Source organism: Coregonus lavaretus (assembly GCF_964263955.1).
Source record: "Coregonus lavaretus genome assembly, contig: HAP1_SCAFFOLD_450, whole genome shotgun sequence".
NCBI classification, from domain to species: Eukaryota; Metazoa; Chordata; class Actinopteri; order Salmoniformes; family Salmonidae; genus Coregonus; species Coregonus lavaretus.
Genome location: NW_028163334.1, coordinates 385,091 through 393,229, shown reverse-complemented (window position 1 = coordinate 393,229; position 8,139 = coordinate 385,091). Strand labels below are relative to the sequence as shown.

At 40.8% G+C, this 8,139-nt stretch overlaps 1 long non-coding RNA gene across 1 annotated transcript; it reads right to left on the bottom strand.

Moving 5' to 3' along the window:
* Positions 1 to 2,177: 2,177 nt before the first annotated feature.
* On the bottom strand, positions 2,178 to 3,705 carry LOC311118222. The gene is made up of 3 exons (XR_014611776.1): positions 3,088 to 3,705; positions 2,398 to 2,485; positions 2,178 to 2,311 (listed from the first exon to the last, which is right to left on the bottom strand). It is a non-coding gene; the product is annotated as an uncharacterized lncRNA (long non-coding RNA).
* Between the last annotated feature and the right edge of the window lie 4,434 nt (positions 3,706 to 8,139).

The window sequence follows — 8,139 nt, the reverse complement described above, 5'->3', positions numbered from 1 at the left end:
ACCGAAGCAACTTCTTCATAGCAGGTTAGGAGACTGAGGTTAAGGTTAGGAAAGGGGTTAGGGTTAGCGAAAATCACTTCTTATCGAAGTGGCTTAAATAGTGTGTCCCCCACAGCACAGCTGATAAAGTTGAGAAGACTTCTAGCTAAGGTAAACTGCTTCAAAGCTTTATTACTAATTCTGGCGTTTACAACATTAGAGAATGATTTGGATAGTCAACCCCCACTTTTTTCTACTCAAAATGCGGGTGTGCAAGCCAGTTACTGCTAGCTATCTAGCAACCTGTTAGCTTAGCCAGAGTGGTATCAAAGACAGTAAACTCCGCGGTGGTATAGACGGGTTGGCCGACAACGTCACAAAAATGATGCGCGTGCATCGAGCCTGTGCTGCAGATTAAAAGGTGTGAGATTAATACAAAGCATGAATTGAGTTTAAGTTTTTGTATGTTTATTCTGTTACTCAGTAGGTGATTGATAATAACATTTTTAATATTTTAAATAAAACATCAGTCATTAATGATCTAGAATGAAATTACTAAAACGTAAATTTGAAAAGGAGTGCAGTGTCATCATTTGCTGTCTGTCTTTTTGGACCCTGTCACATCCATAACGCAGAACGTCACATCCATAACGCAGAACGTCACATCCATAACGCAGAACGTCACATCCATAATTTTCCTTTAGCGTTATTATGAAAGTGCAAATATTTATATAATTGTTGAGGTATGCAGCACTCTAATTCGCAATGAAAATAGTGTTTTTCAAATAAAGAATTGTAGATGCATTTTTTTAGCACATTTGTACATTAATGGTTGGTTAAGACGGGACCCACGAGTGCACTTTGATAGCCTATGCAATAACTATTCAAATGACCAGTGATTTCTTGGTTCTTTGAGCTACACTGCATTTTCAGATGACAACGAAAGTATTACGATGAAGTTTGGTGAAGAAATCTTTAATATATAAACAGTAATTTTTTCACAGAGCACATCCATAATGCAGAATGTCACATCCATAATGGTACATTTTCCTCTCTAAAGTTTATATGACAATTTCTATATTTTCATCATTGTTGTTTTTGTGTGTTGCCAAGCCTTTATTTTCAAAGTGACTATTAATATTTTACCCTAAGACTTTGACATTCAAAGATGTTTGGGGCGGCAGGTAGGTTAGTGGTTAAGAGTGTTTTGCTAGTAACCGAAAGATCGCTGGTTCTAATCCCCGAGCGGACTAGGTGAAAAATATGTCGATGTGCCCTTGAGCAAGGCACTTAACCCTAATTGCTCCTGTAAGTCGCTCTGGATACGAGCGTCTGCTAAATGACTAAAATGTAATGTAAATATTTGCTGATGTGTCTATTCTCCCCAAAATGCCTGTCCATTTCCGTCACATCCATAACACAAGTTCTGTTGTTCTGTTACTTCAAACTGGTATTACTTAGAACTTTTTATTTTTATGTCTACACTTCCCCCATAATTAATAGCATACCATTTTCATGAATTATGCTAAAATGTAGAATTGACAAACAGTTGTATTTTACTTCTTTTTCTAACATTAGAAAACAGCACATGAATCGGATTCAGCATCGACAGACTCTGTTGATTCTTGAACCCCTAAACAGCAGAGCTGCTACAAACGCTAAAACCAGGAAGAGTCTGACCATTTCTGTACACCAATCTAGAATAACAGTGTTCGAAAGATGTGCTAGTTCTTTCCTTGATTTACTTTCTACAATGAAATCAGGGGAGAGCGCGAACGCAGTCCCCCACTACCAGAAATTATGCAATCGAGATTTCCACATTTGGGAAATTCGCGTCGAGTCTACAGTAGCGCAACGACTGTAGACAGTTACGCGTTCTGTTTGGTCTAGAGTCTACAGTCACTGTAGACTCTAGACCAATCAGAACGCGTAACTGTCTACAGTCGCTTGCGTCACTTGAAAAAAAATCTCATTAGCAGCCTCGCAAAAATCGCATTAGCCCCGTATTTGGACCCGACTTTCGCTCATTACTTTATTCGTATATCATTCATTGTCTTGGGATTTGGTGGAAGTTATCTGAGACCCTTGGAGACCTTAACCAACGTTTTTGTTTTGTGCGAATTGCATGTATATTGCATGTATATTGCGGGCTCGGGCTTCTTGGGCCGGACAGCGGACTCGGGCTGCTTGGGCCGGACAGCGGGCTCGGGCTTCTTGGGCCGGACAGCGGGCTCGGGCTGCTTGGGCCGGACAGGGGGCTCGGGCTTCTTGGGCCGGACAGGGGGCTCGGGCTGCTTGGGCCGGACAGGGGGCTCGAACTGTTTGATTGTGTCTGTGGGAATTTTCCAAACAAAGTTGTTTTGTATAATTTTTAAATTTTTTACGGTTTCATGTCTGTTTACTCTGTAACTCCCCTACCTTCAACAGCCTGGCTTGCAGCTAACAGTTCACTGTCGTCCCCTGGCCATGATGAAGGATCACACTTGGAGGTGCTTGCCTGCGGTTGCTGGACAACAAAATTTATTGTAACTATATAGATTTTATGATGTACCAGCTTTTAATTATCAAAAGCAAACAAAAACATTTAGTGATTAAAATATCTCTAATATGAAAATAATTTACCATGCTATTCTGCTCTTCCCATTACATACAACTTACTTGCTCCTTGTCAACAATATATTTCCTGAACCGCTTCATCTGCACACTTGTGATGTGGGTCACTGGTGTGTGCAGCCACCTCCTCACAGAACTGTATGCTTTCTTTATTATCTCCTTCTCCTCCTCACTGAATAGCTCTGGCCTGTCCTTTTGGGTGGGGTACTTGCTGTAGAGAGTCCACATCTCCTGAAAGGTGCTTTCCTCAAACCCTCTCTGACCGTAAATACACCTGTCGATGTTGGCCTCCAGGAGAATGCAGACTTGTGGGAAACTCTCTGCATATTCATTGAGGTAGTCTTTCACTCCCTGGTTCACTCTCTCTCCCTCCCTATGTTGAGTGGTCTCCTCTGATCTGTGCTTGTCAAGTATACTGCCATTTATTATAAGCATGCCATTAAAATTGTATAATAAATGCATTGCCTCCAATGGTATTAAATATAATATACTTACTACTTCAAGTAGCCCACATCGTTTTCCACAAGCCAGTGAAAAGATGCGTTTTCATACTGGCCAAATGGTATCACCAGCTTTCCCAGGCACAGCTGACGCGAAGGAGTGTGGATACCCTCCGCTCGAAGGAGCTTCTCTGCATGAGCCAAGGCTGTAGCCTGGTTCCGCAGCTCCTGTGGAGGTTTGGGAAAGAGCATCCTTTTCTCCCGATAGTAACGGGCCTCTTTTGTCGCCACCAATACGGCCTGCTGACGATATGGAGGGGCATCTGGGTTGATTACGCGGATTACTGGGCTCGCCATCTTCATTGACATACAAAACTGACAGTGACAGTAAACTCAGCAAGATCGTAACAGTGGGTCTCCGAAATGGCTCGATCAAGAGAAAAACTAGACCAATTCGCACAAAACAAAAACGTTGGTTAAGGTCTCCAAGGGTCTCAGATAACTTCCACCAAATCCCAAGACAATGAATGATATACGAATAAAGTAATGAGCGAAAGTCGGGTCCAAATACGGGGCTAATGCGATTTTTGCGAGGCTGCTAATGAGATTTTTTTTCAAGTGACGCAAGCGACTGTAGACAGTTACGCGTTCTGATTGGTCTAGAGTCTACAGTGACTGTAGACTCTAGACCAAACAGAACGCGTAACTGTCTACAGTCGTTGCGCTACTGTAGACTCGACGCGAATTTCCCAAATGTGGAAATCTCGATTGCATAATTTCTGGTAGTGGGGGACTGCGTTCGCGCTCTCCCCTGATTTCATTGTAGAAAGTAAATCAAGGAAAGAACTAGCACATCTTTCGAACACTGTTATTCTAGATTGGTGTACAGAAATGGTCAGACTCTTCCTGGTTTTAGCGTTTGTAGCAGCTCTGCTGTTTAGGGGTTCAAGAATCAACAGAGTCTGTCGATGCTGAATCCGATTCATGTGCTGTTTTCTAATGTTAGAAAAAGAAGTAAAATACAACTGTTTGTCAATTCTACATTTTAGCATAATTCATGAAAATGGTATGCTATTAATTATGGGGGAAGTGTAGACATAAAAATAAAAAGTTCTAAGTAATACCAGTTTGAAGTAACAGAACAACAGAACTTGTGTTATGGATGTGACGGAAATGGACAGGCATTTTGGGGAGAATAGACACATCAGCAAATATTTACATTACATTTTAGTCATTTAGCAGACGCTCGTATCCAGAGCGACTTACAGGAGCAATTAGGGTTAAGTGCCTTGCTCAAGGGCACATCGACATATTTTTCACCTAGTCCGCTCGGGGATTAGAACCAGCGATCTTTCGGTTACTAGCAAAACACTCTTAACCACTAACCTACCTGCCGCCCCAAACATCTTTGAATGTCAAAGTCTTAGGGTAAAATATTAATAGTCACTTTGAAAATAAAGGCTTGGCAACACACAAAAACAACAATGATGAAAATATAGAAATTGTCATATAAACTTTAGAGAGGAAAATGTACCATTATGGATGTGACATTCTGCATTATGGATGTGCTCTGTGAAAAAATTACTGTTTATATATTAAAGATTTCTTCACCAAACTTCATCGTAATACTTTCGTTGTCATCTGAAAATGCAGTGTAGCTCAAAGAACCAAGAAATCACTGGTCATTTGAATAGTTATTGCATAGGCTATCAAAGTGCACTCGTGGGTCCCGTCTTAACCAACCATTAATGTACAAATGTGCTAAAAAAATGCATCTACAATTCTTTATTTGAAAAACACTATTTTCATTGCGAATTAGAGTGCTGCATACCTCAACAATTATATAAATATTTGCACTTTCATAATAACGCTAAAGGAAAATTATGGATGTGACGTTCTGTGTTATGGATGTGACGTTCTGCGTTATGGATGTGACGTTCTGCGTTATGGATGTGACGTTCTGCGTTATGGATGTGACAGGGTCCAAAAAGACAGACAGCAAATGATGACACTGCACTCCTTTTCAAATTTACGTTTTAGTAATTTCATTCTAGATCATTAATGACTGATGTTTTATTTAAAATATTAAAAATGTTATTATCAATCACCTACTGAGTAACAGAATAAACATACAAAAACTTAAACTCAATTCATGCTTTGTATTAATCTCACACCTTTTAATCTGCAGCACAGGCTCGATGCACGCGCATCATTTTTGTGACGTTGTCGGCCAACCCGTCTATACCACCGCGGAGTTTACTGTCTTTGATACCACTCTGGCTAAGCTAACAGGTTGCTAGATAGCTAGCAGTAACTGGCTTGCACACCCGCATTTTGAGTAGAAAAAAGTGGGGGTTGACTATCCAAATCATTCTCTAATGTTGTAAACGCCAGAATTAGTAATAAAGCTTTGAAGCAGTTTACCTTAGCTAGAAGTCTTCTCAACTTTATCAGCTGTGCTGTGGGGGACACACTATTTAAGCCACTTCGATAAGAAGTGATTTTCGCTAACCCTAACCCCTTTCCTAACCTTAACCTCAGTCTCCTAACCTGCTATGAAGAAGTTGCTTCGGTATTCGAAGTGGCATGAAAAGAGTGTTTCCCGTGCTGAGGCGTGCTAATATCAACAAAACACTCGTTTTGTGTCCCCTCTTTCGTCTAAAAGTGAGAACTGACTTTTCAGCGGACAGAAGGTGGGTGACGCTGACCAATCGGGAGTCTATCATGATACGGAAGGGGGAGCGGTAATGGTCAGTGCTATCCGGTATCCTTGGGAAAGCCCTACCCTAACCCCTACCCTAAACCCTAACCTTAACCCCTACTATTACCCTAATCTTAACCATAACTCTTACCTTAACCATTTTAAATGTAAACTTCATTGGGGGTAGGGACATCCCAAGGATCTCGGATAGCACAGACCGAGCTGTAATTAACCTTCCTAAGGAGGGTTTTGTCTAGAAGAGAAACCGTTTTTGTCAAAATTGACTTTTCGTAGCAGGTTTAGGCAGTGGTGTAGTGCTATTTTTGGGGGGATAAATTAGTAAACGACGTCATTTCCTCAATCAAGGTTTGTCCTGACTGATGTAGCCCATTTAATCATCATTATAGAATATGAATATGCATAAAATGCATCCTCCAATTGTAACGTCTGTCTATGCCAACACATATTGTCTCAATAATATTTTCTATTTTGAATACCCTCAAACACCAAGTTAGGCATACTTAATTTCAAAATGGGCCATCATCACTGTCAATCAAGAATGACAATTCTTCACGTTTGATCAAATGTTTAAATTTAAATTTTACATTTACGTCATTTAGCAGACGCTCTTATCCAGAGCGATTTACAATGTAAAGGAATATTTTATTTTTTATTTTTTTATTTTTTGGGGGGGGTGGGGTAAGGGGGTGTAGGATTACTTTATCCTATCCCAGGTATTCCTTAAAGAGGTGGGGTTTCAAATGTCTCCGGAAGGTGGTGAGTGACTCCGCTGTCCCAGCGTCGTGAGGGAGCTTGTTCCACTATTGGGGTGCCAGAGCAGCGAACAGTTTGGACTGGGCTGAGCGGGAACTGTGCTTCCGCAGAGGTAGGCCAAATCACATTTTAATTGCCACATGCACCGAATACAACAGGTGTAGACATTACAGTGAAATGCTTACTTACAAGCCCTTAACCAACAATGCAAAGTAAAAAAATAAAAATAAAGTGTTAAGCAAAAAAATAAAAGCAAATAACTAAAGAGCAGCAGTAAAATAAAATAACAGTAAGGAGGCTATATACAAGGTGGTACCGGTACAGAGTCAATGTGAAATAACAGTAGGGAGGCTATATACAGGGGGTACCGGTACAGAGTCAATGTGCAGGGGCACCGGCTAGTCGAGGTAATTGCGGTAATATGTACATGTGGGTAGAGTTAAAGTGACTATACTTAAATAATAAACAGAGTAGCAGCAGAGTAAAAAAGGGGGACGGGGTGGGGGTGGGGGGGCAGTTCAAATTGTCCGGGTAGCCATGATTAGCTGTTCAGGAGTCTTATGGCTTGGGGGTAGAAGCTGTTGAGAAGCCTTTGGGACCTAGACTTGGCACTCCGGTACCACTTGCCGTGTGGTAGCAGAGAGAACAGTCTATGACTAGGGTGGCTGGAGTCTGACAATTTTGAGGGCCTTCCTCTGACACCGCCTGGTATAGAGGTCCTGGATGGCAGGAAGCTTGGCCCCAGTGATGTACTGGAATAAGGCTGTAACTTTTAGAATTGTTATAATCCATCAGATATTGACTGAATTATAGCACATAAAACATTTTACTGGCATGGACAAATAATGCAGTTCAGGGATTTTGATCATATTTCAGGTATTCAATGTATTGTCAAGTTTAACTTTTTTTTATTTGAATGCACTCATACACATTTTCTTATTGTACCAGTTTTTTACTTATTTATGTTAAAATATAGAAAATGATGTGCCTAATTTGCACGAATACGCTGGATATATTTGCATCTATGAAGACATTAACATAAAGGGGAGGAACAGGGCTGCAAGCACCAAACACTTGCTCTGTCTACCCTACCATCACTCACCGGCGCTGTCAAGACTGCCTCATTAATTACTGTTGTTGTCACGTTCTCTTGCATAATTCAACAGGTGTGTCAATAGCAGGACACCCTTTGATAAAAAGTCAACGGGCTTGGCTCGAGATGACACCTATCTAAACATCCTTTACATTTTTTGCGAGATGTGACATAATATCACTATAATCCAAGTGTTCATTTTCAGAAGTTTGCTTTCATTTCAGCGCATCTAATTTGTAAAAATGTCAACTGTATTAAATGATTGCTTTTTTCAACTCCACAAAAAATGAACACCCATCATAACACATTTATCTTTCTTTTCGTTCTTGTGATGTACTTGTCGAGACGGTGCATTAAATCCTAGACGAAGCTTTAGCGTTCTTATAGATTCAACTGAAAGCCTATGTATCCCATTGAACCTATTTCAGCCATTACCGGGGTGTGTTTGACAGGACATTACAAACATTTCCGCGGTCGGAACGTCAACGGGGGAAAACGACACAAGCAAGAGTATGAAAGAGTAGCAGGAGTGAAATTAA